The sequence below is a fragment of the Nannospalax galili genome, unplaced genomic scaffold (genome assembly GCF_000622305.1).
Source record: "Nannospalax galili isolate Female #2095 unplaced genomic scaffold, S.galili_v1.0 scaffold85, whole genome shotgun sequence".
NCBI classification, from domain to species: Eukaryota; Metazoa; Chordata; class Mammalia; order Rodentia; family Spalacidae; genus Nannospalax; species Nannospalax galili.
Window position 1 is genome coordinate 7,978,949 of NW_008358866.1, and position 11,439 is coordinate 7,990,387.

At 39.1% G+C, this 11,439-nt stretch overlaps 2 pseudogenes; both read left to right on the forward strand.

Moving 5' to 3' along the window:
• Positions 1–8,276, forward strand: part of LOC115068314 — a 50,121-nt pseudogene extending 41,845 nt beyond the window's left edge.
• Positions 4,980–5,131, forward strand: LOC115068327 (annotated as a pseudogene).
• Positions 8,277–11,439: the final 3,163 nt, after the last annotated feature.

The window sequence follows — 11,439 nt, forward strand, 5'->3', positions numbered from 1 at the left end:
AAAAAATAAGTAAATAAACAAATAGAAAGATCCCTGCTCTTGGAAGACGTTAAGGAGTTAGGACTGAGCAATAGTAAATGTGGAAAAGGTCAACAGAGGATTGGAAGGGCTGCCTGCCAAATCAGGATGTGGTCTTTGTGATTACTTTATAGCAAGGGTCCCATCCAATAGATTGAGAATCTGTTGATAAAATTAGTCACCTTATCTGATTAGTCCTTCAAAACTGACATCCCCTTAACTCCCCAACTGCCAGAGTGCAGCTTGCATACTCTTGGACCTTTATTTCAGAAACCCCCACCTTACCCTCAATCTGTATCCCATTGGCCCTCACCATATACATCTTCAAGGAAATGAATCATAGTCTCTCTTCACATAAAAACTAGGACTGGTCTGGTTTCAAGAAATCAGATTTTTCTGAAATCATTTGAGCTCCTCAAGAAAACAAAATACAAAAGGACCGTTAAATGTGTTTTAACCATTAAAAAAAGGTAGGCGGATGTTCATTCTCTTTATCTATATGGAAAATTTCCCTTCCTGACATTGAGCCATGTTCACTTTTCCCAAGAGGGAATAAAGTGTTCTCTGTAAAAGCACAGCCCTTTCTTCCCCAGTGCTCTGGACCCATGCCAGCATAGTAGAAACAGCCAAATAAAGGCCTGAGATAAGTTCCTCAGGTGCCAGGGGAGTGTTATCAGAGGAAATCATCTTCCTCCCTGTGACAAGGCATGTGGATCCTCAGCATACTCACAAAAAATGGGGCCTCCAAGGAGTAGAAATTCATCAAATACTCAGTGGGGAATTTTGCACAGAACAGCAATGGAAACCAGTGGGAACACAGTTTTATTAACTCCAAAAAGTTGTGCCAGTTGGGTTCTTAGGAATAGTACTCAGAAATATATGCCTGGAGACAAAGGATTTATAGTGACAAGTACAATAAAATGTGCAAGAAAAAAACGTGTTCCTTTTACTAAGAATCCAGTATTAAATATGGGGACTGGTTCAGTTTACAAAATACAGTGTTTATATTATCCACAGCAGGGATGTGTGGAGACCAAGAACACAACTTTAATAATGCTACAGCTTGGATGTGCAAAAATTATTTACACATGTAATCTCTTGTATTTTGTCAATAATCAAATAAGTTTTTATTCCCTACTTGTCAGAGGGGAAAATATAACTGTCCAATTTGATGAACGTGGTACTTAGCTGGCGGGGGGGGGTGGCTCAGTTTCACAGTTTCAGTTTTTTTCAGCTTTCATTCAAGATGCCTCCAAGGATAGGGCAAAGGGGAATGGTGCAAATTCTGCAGTAGACTTGTCTTCATATGGTAAGGCAAGAGTGTACTTTGGTACTTTATGGAGACCTTTGGTCTTTGGGGTGACATCTTTTATCCTCCAGCTGATGTCTGTGGCTAAATCTACAGCTACTGTGCCTCAATGTCCCCTCCCCTCCCCTTTCCTTCCCTCCCCTCCTCTCCCCTCCTCTCCCCTCCCCTCCCCTTTCCTTCCCTTCCCTCCTCTCCCCTCCCCTCCCCTCCTCTCTTCCTTCTTTTCCTTCCTCTCTCTTGTCCCCTCCTTTTTTTCATCTTCCCTCTCTCCTTTCTTTCTCTCTTTCCTATTTCTTCCTTCCCTTTTTCTTTCTTTTGAGAACCCAGGGGTAAAAATAATGGTCAATGAATTTTCTGTTCCAATTGATGAGTGATTCACTGGAGAGCTAAGTTATAATCATAGAAAGAAACACAGAATATTAGAAGTAAAAAGAACTGATTTCTATTTGACAGGACGGGAATCTAAGGCTAGGTTACCTCAAGACCTCCTACTTAGTTCCTGTCAGAGCTGGAAATTGAATCTGGGACTACTTAATTATACTATGCAAACTTAAAGGTTCTTGGGTTTTTTTTGTCGTTTTTTTTTTTAGTTCATGTTTTTTTTATCTAAATTGTTACTCATTTGCCACAACCTAAATCTGAGTCTGCATTGTTACTCAGCAATACTTAAGATGTTAATGTGTTCAGTTATTTCCTTTTTTAGGTAGCCAAATTGGCCATTAATGAATGGTTTTCATTAATGTGAAGTAATTAACAGTCCTTAACTTTCATACAGATATCTATTTAAAAACCTGAACAGCTCTGAAATAATATGAGGAACAGAAGCTAAGGTTTTCATAAGTCACAGTCAAAATGTCTTTGGACTGCTTTATGTCAAAGAAAGGTTTTTAATTCCACCAAGTAAACTACCTTTAAGAGTTATTTTACTCTTAAAAGCTAGAAAAAGAAAAAAAAATCCAAAGAAAGCACTTAGATCAATTGGCAATTGATTACTTCCACATCACAAGGGCACATTACAGCTTTATATAGAGCCAAGAACAGAACTACCTGACTCTGGCGTCAAAATCCCCCAGAGAAGCTCTGGCACCCTTTGTCTCTCAGCCATGCCTGCACATTTGCCTCTGCGCATAGCAAGTTTTACCACTCACAATAGAAGATATTGTTCTGTACAGCTAGTCAAATTAATTATTTGAGCACCCCAGGATATACAACATGAAAGAACAGCTTTATAGATATTCAGGGCACTATATAATACGCCATGGTGAATTACTGACTCTAATGAGAACATCTCTAAAAGACTGAACTCTCAAGGGTGCTGGCTGAAGGATTGGGAGGAGGGGTTCATGCATTAAATCAATAATTAGGAAGACAGAAGGAACAGAGACAGATTGGGTAAGAGATTTCTGAAAATTGAACACTTGTCATGCGTGCATCTCCCTTGCTGATGATTCATTAAATGAAGATTAACTTCAGTAACTGATTTACCAACATGCCAATAAATCCTGAGCTCCATTAGCTGTGATGCACAAAGTAGATAGACCAAGATATATTTTCCAGAGTGCTGACCAAGTACAACGTGATTTAGAGAAATTTGCAAGCATATTTAGGTATTAGGCTAATTATGTGGGTTTCACACTTATATTAATCAAGTCAATGACTGAACTTACTGTGTTGAGCATTGTATTGGGTTGATATGGTATGTGAAAGAAGAAAATAATGGTTTTAAAGTAATTTTTATTTTATTATACTGGGTAACATAAGGCCATTTTCATGAAAATGTATAGCATAGTTTCAGCATGTCCCCACTGTAATCCCACTGTAATCCCACTCTCCTCCCCTTCCTTGGCTCTCCCTTTACCTGTTAGACTCTTTTGTTCCCCTTCTACCCTCTTGTCATATGTACACATATGATTTTAAATAACTATATAAAATCTTGAATCCACAAATAACAGAAAGTATGTGATATTTGTCTTTTTGAGACTGCCTTAACTCACTCAGTATAATTAACTCCAGTTATATCCATTTTCCTGCAAATGATCTAATTCCAGTCTTCTTTATGTCTGAAAAGATTTGCACTGTGGATATACACCACATGTTCTGTATCTATTCCTCTTGACAAACACCTAGGTTGGTTTCATAACTTAGCTATTGTGAATGGTGCTGCAGTAAACACTGCTTTGTAATTATCTCTGTGCTATGTTCACTTGGAGTCCTTTCATAAATACCTAAGGGTCTATGTTTAGTTTTTGAGGCATCTCCGAACCGATTTCCATAGTGGTTGTATTCACTTATATTCTCTCTAGCAGTATATAAGTGTTCCCTTTTGTCCACATCCTCACCAACATTTGTTACTTGTTTTCTTAATGACCCCAATTCTAGCTGGAATAAGATGGAATCTCAATACGGGTGTGTGTGTGTGTACGTGTGTGTGTACGTGTGTGTGTGCGTTCAACTTGCACTTGTATAAATGTGAAAATTCACATACGTGCAGGTACACGTGTGCATGTTGGTGTGTGTGCTTGTACACATGGCAGCCACAGGACCACCTCAGGTGGAGTTCTTCAACTGCTCTCTGCTTATATTTTTTAAAAAACTTTATTGAGAATTTCATACATGCATATAAGGTGTTTTGAACAAAGCCATGCTCACTCCCTCCCCTCCAACACCTCCCATATCTCCCCATCACTTTTTTCTGACAACTTCATGTACTTTCCTTCCTTCTTTCCTTCCTTCTTTCCTTCCTTCCTTCCTTCCAGCCTGCTTTCTTTCTTTTCTTTATTTCTTTCTTTCTTTTTAAATGGGGCTTTTTGCTACTCTAACATTCCCCCTGCTGAAGAGGTAACCCTATTTTTTTTAAGACAGAGTCTCTTACTAGCCTGGAACTTGTCAAGTAGGCTAGGCTGACTGACCAGCAAGCCCTAGGGATCTGCCTGTCTCTGCTTTCCCAATGCTGGGATTATAAGCAGGCACCACTACATCTGACATTTTTCTTAAGTGGGTTCTAGAGATTGAATTCAGGTATTCATGCCTGCAAGGCAAGTACTGAGATATCGTTCCAGCACTTAATGTGATTTTTAATTTGTATTCTTCTGATGGTAAATGCTGTTGAACACTTTTCATATGTTTACTGGACATATAAATTTAATCTTTTCAAAATTGTATGCTCATTTCATTAACACATTTATTGATTGGGTTGTTTGATTTCTTGTTTATCTTTTGAGCTCTTGTATATTCTAGGAAATAAATAAAAGTATTCCTGGAATTAAATGAAAAGGACAATACAACACAACAAGACCTCAGGGGACACTTTAAAATCAGTCCTAAAAGGGAAATTTATAGCTCTAAGTACCTACATTTAAAAATATCAGAAAGAGTATAAATAAATGACTTACTGATGAAACCCAAGAACCTGGAAAAACAAGAACAAACCAAACCTAAATCCAGTAGATGGGAAGAAATAATAAAAATCGGAGCAGAAATTAACAAAATAGAAACAAAGAAAACAATACAAAGAAACAACACACCCTAAGAGCTGGTGTTTTGAAAAGATAAATGAGAGAAAGAAAGAAAGAAAGAAAGAAAGAAAGAAAGAAAGAAAGAAAGAAAGAGAGAGAGGCCCAAATTAACAAAATCAGAGATGAATAGGGAAACATTACAGCAGACACCATAGACATCCAGAACATTATGAGACTTTTCCCAGGGCGAGGCGCATCCATTGCACTTTGGGATGTGTTGACCCCTGTGATTTACCCAAATGCAGGTAATAATTTGTGGTGTGGGGGACTGTGTTCGCCCTCTCCCCTGAAAAAAAAAAGTTATACTCTATCAATCTAGAAAACCCAAAGGAAGTAGACGGATTTCTAGATTCAATCAAACCACCAAAGTTAAACCAAGAATATATCAACAACTTACACAGACCCATGACAAATAAGAAGATTGAAACAGTAATACAAAGCTTTCTGCCTAAAAAAGCACAGATCCAGGTGGAGTCACACCAGAACTCTATCAAACCTTCAAAGAACTACAACCAATGTTGCTTAAATTACACAAAAAGACAGAAATTGAGGGAGCATTTCTAAACTTCTCAACAAATCCAGCATTATTCTAATATCAAAACCAAGTAAAGACATAACAAAAAAAGAGAAAACTATAGGTCAGTATCCCTATACAGGCATACAGGAATATATCAAAAAGATCATTCACTATGACAATGTTGGCTTTATTTCAGGGATGCAGGGATGGTTCAGCAAACATAAATCAATAAATATACCAAATAAATGGATTTAAAGATAAATTTTTTAAAACCACATGATCATCTCAATGGATGCAGAAAAAAGTCTTTGACAGAATCCAACATACCTTCATGATTAAAGTCCTAGAGGAACTAGGACTAGAGGGAACATACCTCAACAAAATAAGGGCTATATGTGGCAAACCCACAGCCAACGTCTCCCTGTGGCTCTAGCTAGCCTGGAACTCACTATGTAGACCAGGCTGGCCTCTGCCTCCTGAGTGCTGGGATTAAAGGCATGCACCACCACACCCAGCACCAGCATCATTTTAAATGGAGAAAAACTTGAAGCAGTCCTATTAATGTCAGAAACAAGACAGGACTGTCCACTATCCCAACTCCATTTCAATACAGTGCTTGAAGCCCCAACTTAGGAAATAAAACAAGAGAAGGAAATGAAAAAGATACTAATAGGAAAAGAAGTCAAATTATTCCTGTTTGCAGATGAGATAATATTACACATAAGAGATCCCAAAAGTTCCACCAAGAAACTTCTAGAAATGATCAACACTTTCCACAAAATGGCAAGAAACAAACTCATCTTACAAAAATCAGTAGCTTTTTTTGTGTACCAATAATAATCATGCCAAGAAAGACTCATGGAAACATTCCCATTCACTATACCCTCAAAAAAATATCTAGGAATAAACCTAACCAAGAAAGCGAAAGAGCTCTACAATGAAAACTTCAAATCTCTAAAGAGATTGAGGAAGACACTAAAAGATGGAAGATACCCAAGTCTCCTGGATATCTAGAATTAATATTGCGAAAATGACTATTCTACCAAAATCAATTTCCAGATTCAATGCAATCTGATGAAAATATCCATGACATTCTTCACAGAAATAGAAAAAGAAATTCTAAAATTCGTATGGAAGCACAAAAGATCTCAGATAGTCAAAGCCATCCTGAGCAAAAAGAATAATGCTGGAGGGATTACTATACCAGATTTTAAGTTAAAATACAGAGTTATGGTAATAAAAACAGCATCGTACAGCCACAATAACAAACACGTAGATCAATGGAACATAATGGATGACTCAAGCACAAATGCAAGTTATTACAATCATCTGATATGTTCTTAATATTTTATTTATTATTTTATGTGTATGAGGGTTTTTCCTGTATGTATGTAAGTGCACCCCTGTCATGCACTGCCTGCAGAGTCAATGGAAGGCAATGGATTCCCCTGGAACTGGAGTTATAGATGGTTGTTAGCTGCCATGTGAGTGCTGGGAATCAAACCCAGGTCCTCTGCAAGAGCAGTCAGTGCTCTTAACCACTGAGCCATCTCTCCAGCCCCATAGCCAGCCATCTGATATTTGACAAAGATGGCAAAAATATGTACTTGAGGAAAGACAGGCAGGCAGATCTCTGTGAGACTGACACCAACCTGGTCTACATAGGAAGTTCCAGGCTATCTGGGGCTACAGGGAGACCCTGTATAAACAAATTGTGCTGGAAAAACTGGTGTCCACATGTAGAAGAATGAAATTAGACCCATATCTATCACCCTGCACATAAGTCAACTCCAAATGGATCAAAGACATCAATGTGAATCCTGAAACACTAAAACTATTAGAAGAAAAATAGGCAGTACCCTTCATAATATGGCTGTAGGAAAGGACTGTCTAAATTGGGCTCCATTCACTTGGGAACTAACAATTGATAAATCTAGTGAAGAGGAAAAAGACAGATTGAGAAAGAATCTTTGACAGCTATGCACTTGATAGAGGACTTATATCCAGAACATACAAGGACTCAAAAAACAAAGAATCAAGAAAGCAAATGACCCAATTAAAAATGAACTATAGGGGACTAGAGAGACTACTCAGCACTTAAGAGCACTAGTTGCTTTTGCACAGAACCTGGGTTCAGTTCCCAGCAATGATGTGTCAGCTCACAACCCTCTGCAACTCCAATTCCAGCAGATCCAATGCCTTCTAACCTTCACAGGTATTGTGTGCATGTAGTGCTCATACATACATGTTTGCAAAACACTCATACACATAAAATCAAAATAAAGCTGAGCATGGTGGCACATGCCTTTAATCCCAGCACTCAGGAGGCAGAGGCAGGCAGATCTCTTGAAATTGGATCTCTTTAAATGAATGCCAGCTTGGTTTACATAAGAAGTTTCAGGCCAGCTGGGGATACAGGGAGATTCTGTCTCAAAAAAAAAAAAAAGAAAGAAAAAAGAAAAAAGGAACTTCCTAGAGTACCTCTCTTTCTCTGGCCCAGGCAAGTGTCCTGGCATACTGCCAGGAAGCTCCATAGTCACTGTGGGACCAGAGGTGGCATGATAAACCATACAAGAAAGCCCATTTGGAGGTGCTTCTCATGCCAAGGGAATTGTGTTGGGAAAAGTGGGGGTTGAAGCTAAACAGCCAAATTTGGCTATCAGGAAATGTGTCAGGGTTCCACTCATCAAGAATGGCAAGAAACTCACAGCCTTTGTGCCCAATGATGGTTATCTGAACTTCATTGAAGAAAATGGTGAAGTTCTGGCTGCTGGATTTGGTTGCGCAGGTCATGAAGTTGGTGATATTCTGATATTCTTGGAGTCAGCTTCACTGTTGTTAAAGTAGCCAATGTGTCTCTTTTGGCCCTGTACAAAGGCAAGAAGGAAAGACCAATATCCTAAATGTTGATGATGGAAACACAGTAGTAATAAATTTTCATATGTCAACAAAAAATAAAATAAAAAAATAAAAATAAATTAAAAATTTTGAAGAGGGTGAAGCTGGAGAAATGGTTCAGTGGTTAAGAGCACTTGCTGCTCTTCCAGAAGGCCCACCACAGGTTCCCAGCACTCACATGGCAGCTAATAACTATCTGTAACTACAGTTCCAGGGGATCCAGTGTCCCCTTCTGCCCTCCAGGGGCATTGCACTCATGGGTACACTTACACACATGCAAGCAAAACACTCATACACATAAAATAAAAATTTTCAATACTTTTTAAGTGGGCTACAAATCTGAACAGAGAGTTCTCAAAAGAAGAAATAAAAATGGCTGAGGAAAATACCTTTTAAAGTGTTCAACATCTTTAACAATTAGGGTAGCACAAATTAAAACCACTTTAAGATTTTATCTTACCCCAATCAGAGTGGCTAAGAGCAAGGAAACAACTGACAGCAAATGCTGGTGAGGATGTAGCGAAAGGGAAACCCTCATTCACTACTGGTGGGATTGCGACTAGTACAACTATGGAAATTAGTGTGAAGAATTCTCAAAAAACTGAACCTAGATCTACCATACTATGCCCTAAATACTTATTCTTATATTCACAAATAAGTATAGTCCTCACCATTCATCAAAGGAGCTTTTTTCAGCAAATGGAGACTATTAAAAAGTTCCATAACTGATCAAAATGCAGACTTAAGTGACTAGATAGTGCCTACCCCCAATTGATACAACTACAATACAAGCCCTATACCTAAGGCCAAGGGAACATCCTGGAAGAAGGGATTATAAGAGCCAGAGTACCAGGATGCCTGCTGTTAGATGGTGTCTTCTAGACATAATAAGGAAGCTGTACTCACTAAATCTTAACAATGTGATTGCCTAAACAAGGTCAACTTACTGACAATCCCAGTCAACATGCAATGTGGATGGGGGAAATTTCACACCTAAAGAGCAACAGGCAATCAATGGATGCTTATAGAGGGAGAACTAGTTTTCTCTAAGGACAAGCTCCCTGATAGGTTATCTGATCCCACGTGGCCAGCTCTAAATGTGTATATACACAAAAGCACCACTAAACTGACTCAGTGCACATTGTGTGTGTGTGTGTGTGTGTGTGTGTGTGTGTGTAAAACAATAATGATCAAAGAAGAGGACCAAAAATTGAGAGGGAGGGGGTGATGAGAGGGGTGGAAATAACGTAAATACAGTACTCAAATATGAAATTCTCAAAAAATAAATTTTTTAAAAAGTTTCAATTTTTAATTTTATGTGTATGAGTGTGGTGCCTACATGTATGTAAATGTACCACATGCATGCAATGCCTGTGGAGGCCAGAAGAGGGTGTCAGATTGCATGGAACTGGAATTACAGACCATTGTGAGCTGCCATGTAGGTACTAGAAACTGAATTCAGGTCCTCTGTAAGAGCAGCAAGTGCTTTTAACCACTTAACCATCTGTCTAATGCCCATAAAAAATAAATTTTTTTTTTGGTCTTTTTGAGACAGGGTCTCCCTGTAGCTCCAGCTGCCTGGAACTCACTCTGTAGACCAGGCTTGCCTTGAACTCACAGAGGATCCGCCTGCCTCTGCCTCCTGAGTGCTGGGATTAAAGGCATGCGCCACCACGTCATTATTTTTTTAATGTGTATGAGTGTATTGCCTGAATGTGTGTAAGTGTACCCAAGGCAATGCCTGCAGAGATCAGAAGAAGGCATCAGATCCCATGGAACTGGAGCTACGATGTGGGTACTGGGGTTCAAACCCTGGTCTTCTGCGAGAGCAGTAAGTGCTTTTAACTGCTGAACTTTCAAACCCTGGTCTTCTGCGAGAGCAGTAAGTGCTTTTAACTGCTGAACTATCTCTCCAGCCTCCCCAATAAATTTGGTGTGTGTGTGTGTGTGTGTGTCTGTTCATGATATGAGGATGTGGGCACACATGTGGAAGTCAGAGGACAACTTTGTGAAGTTGATTCTCTCCTTACACCTTTAGGTGAGCTTGGGAGCTTGAACTCTGGTCACCAGGTTTGTGTGGTAAGTGTCTTTACCAGCTAAGTCAAATGACTGACCCAAGATTTAACATTTTTAAAGGAGTTTATCTATTGATACCAAATATGTATGCATATTGTTAATGCAAGGTAATTTGCCTGTTTCTTAAAAAGACATTTGCAATTATTTTCAACAACAAAGTGTATCTTATACTTGGTCTCTGTCTTACATTCACATCCTATGAAACTAAATTTTTTTCTCCTTTCATGTGTATGTGTGTGATATACATGTGTGTATTTGTGTTTGCATGTGTTGTGTAGACATACGTGTGTGTGTGTGTGTGTGTGTGTGTGTGTGTGCACCTAAGGTAGGGTCTCAAAGTCAAACCCCAAACTCACAGATATGGCTAGTCTCATTAGCCAGCTTGACCTGGGAATCCCAGTCTCAGCCTTCTGAGGCTAGAATTACAAGAAGGCCACCACACCCATTCAGTGCTTATATGTTTTCTGGGGATCCAAACTCCAGTCTTCTTGTTTGTGTAGCAAGCACTTAGCTGATGACCCATCACCCAGCCCCAAAGTCAGTTTTCTTAAAGATAGCTTTAGCTCTGCATACATTCTAGGAAAAGAGCAAAGAGGTCATATAAGTTCTGTAAAATATGACTCATAGAAGAGAAAGACTAAATATAGATGGTAGTGGATTTCTCAGATGTATTTCTAAAATCACTTATGCATATTGCATTGCACAATTCCACTTAATTCTTTTGGGTGGGGGTTATATGTGAGTGTTTTGTTTGCATATATGTAAGTGTACCCATATCATGCAAACCCCACCAATGACAAAAGACAGCACCAGATCCCATGGAGCTGGAGTTACAGATGGTTGTTAGCCACCATGGGCATGCTGGGAACCAAGCCCAGGTCCTCTTCAAGAGTGGCCAATGCTCTTAACTGCTGAACCATCTCTCCAGCCCTTACTTAATGTTTTATAAGACAGGCTCTCAATATGTAGCTCAGGCTGGTCTCAAACACACTCCTGCCTCTGTCTCCTGGAGTGCTAGGATTACAGTCATATGCTATCACACCTAGTTATTAAAGGATTTTTGTGACTGTGTAAGTGAAATGTAGAAGAGTACTGTTTCAGGCCAT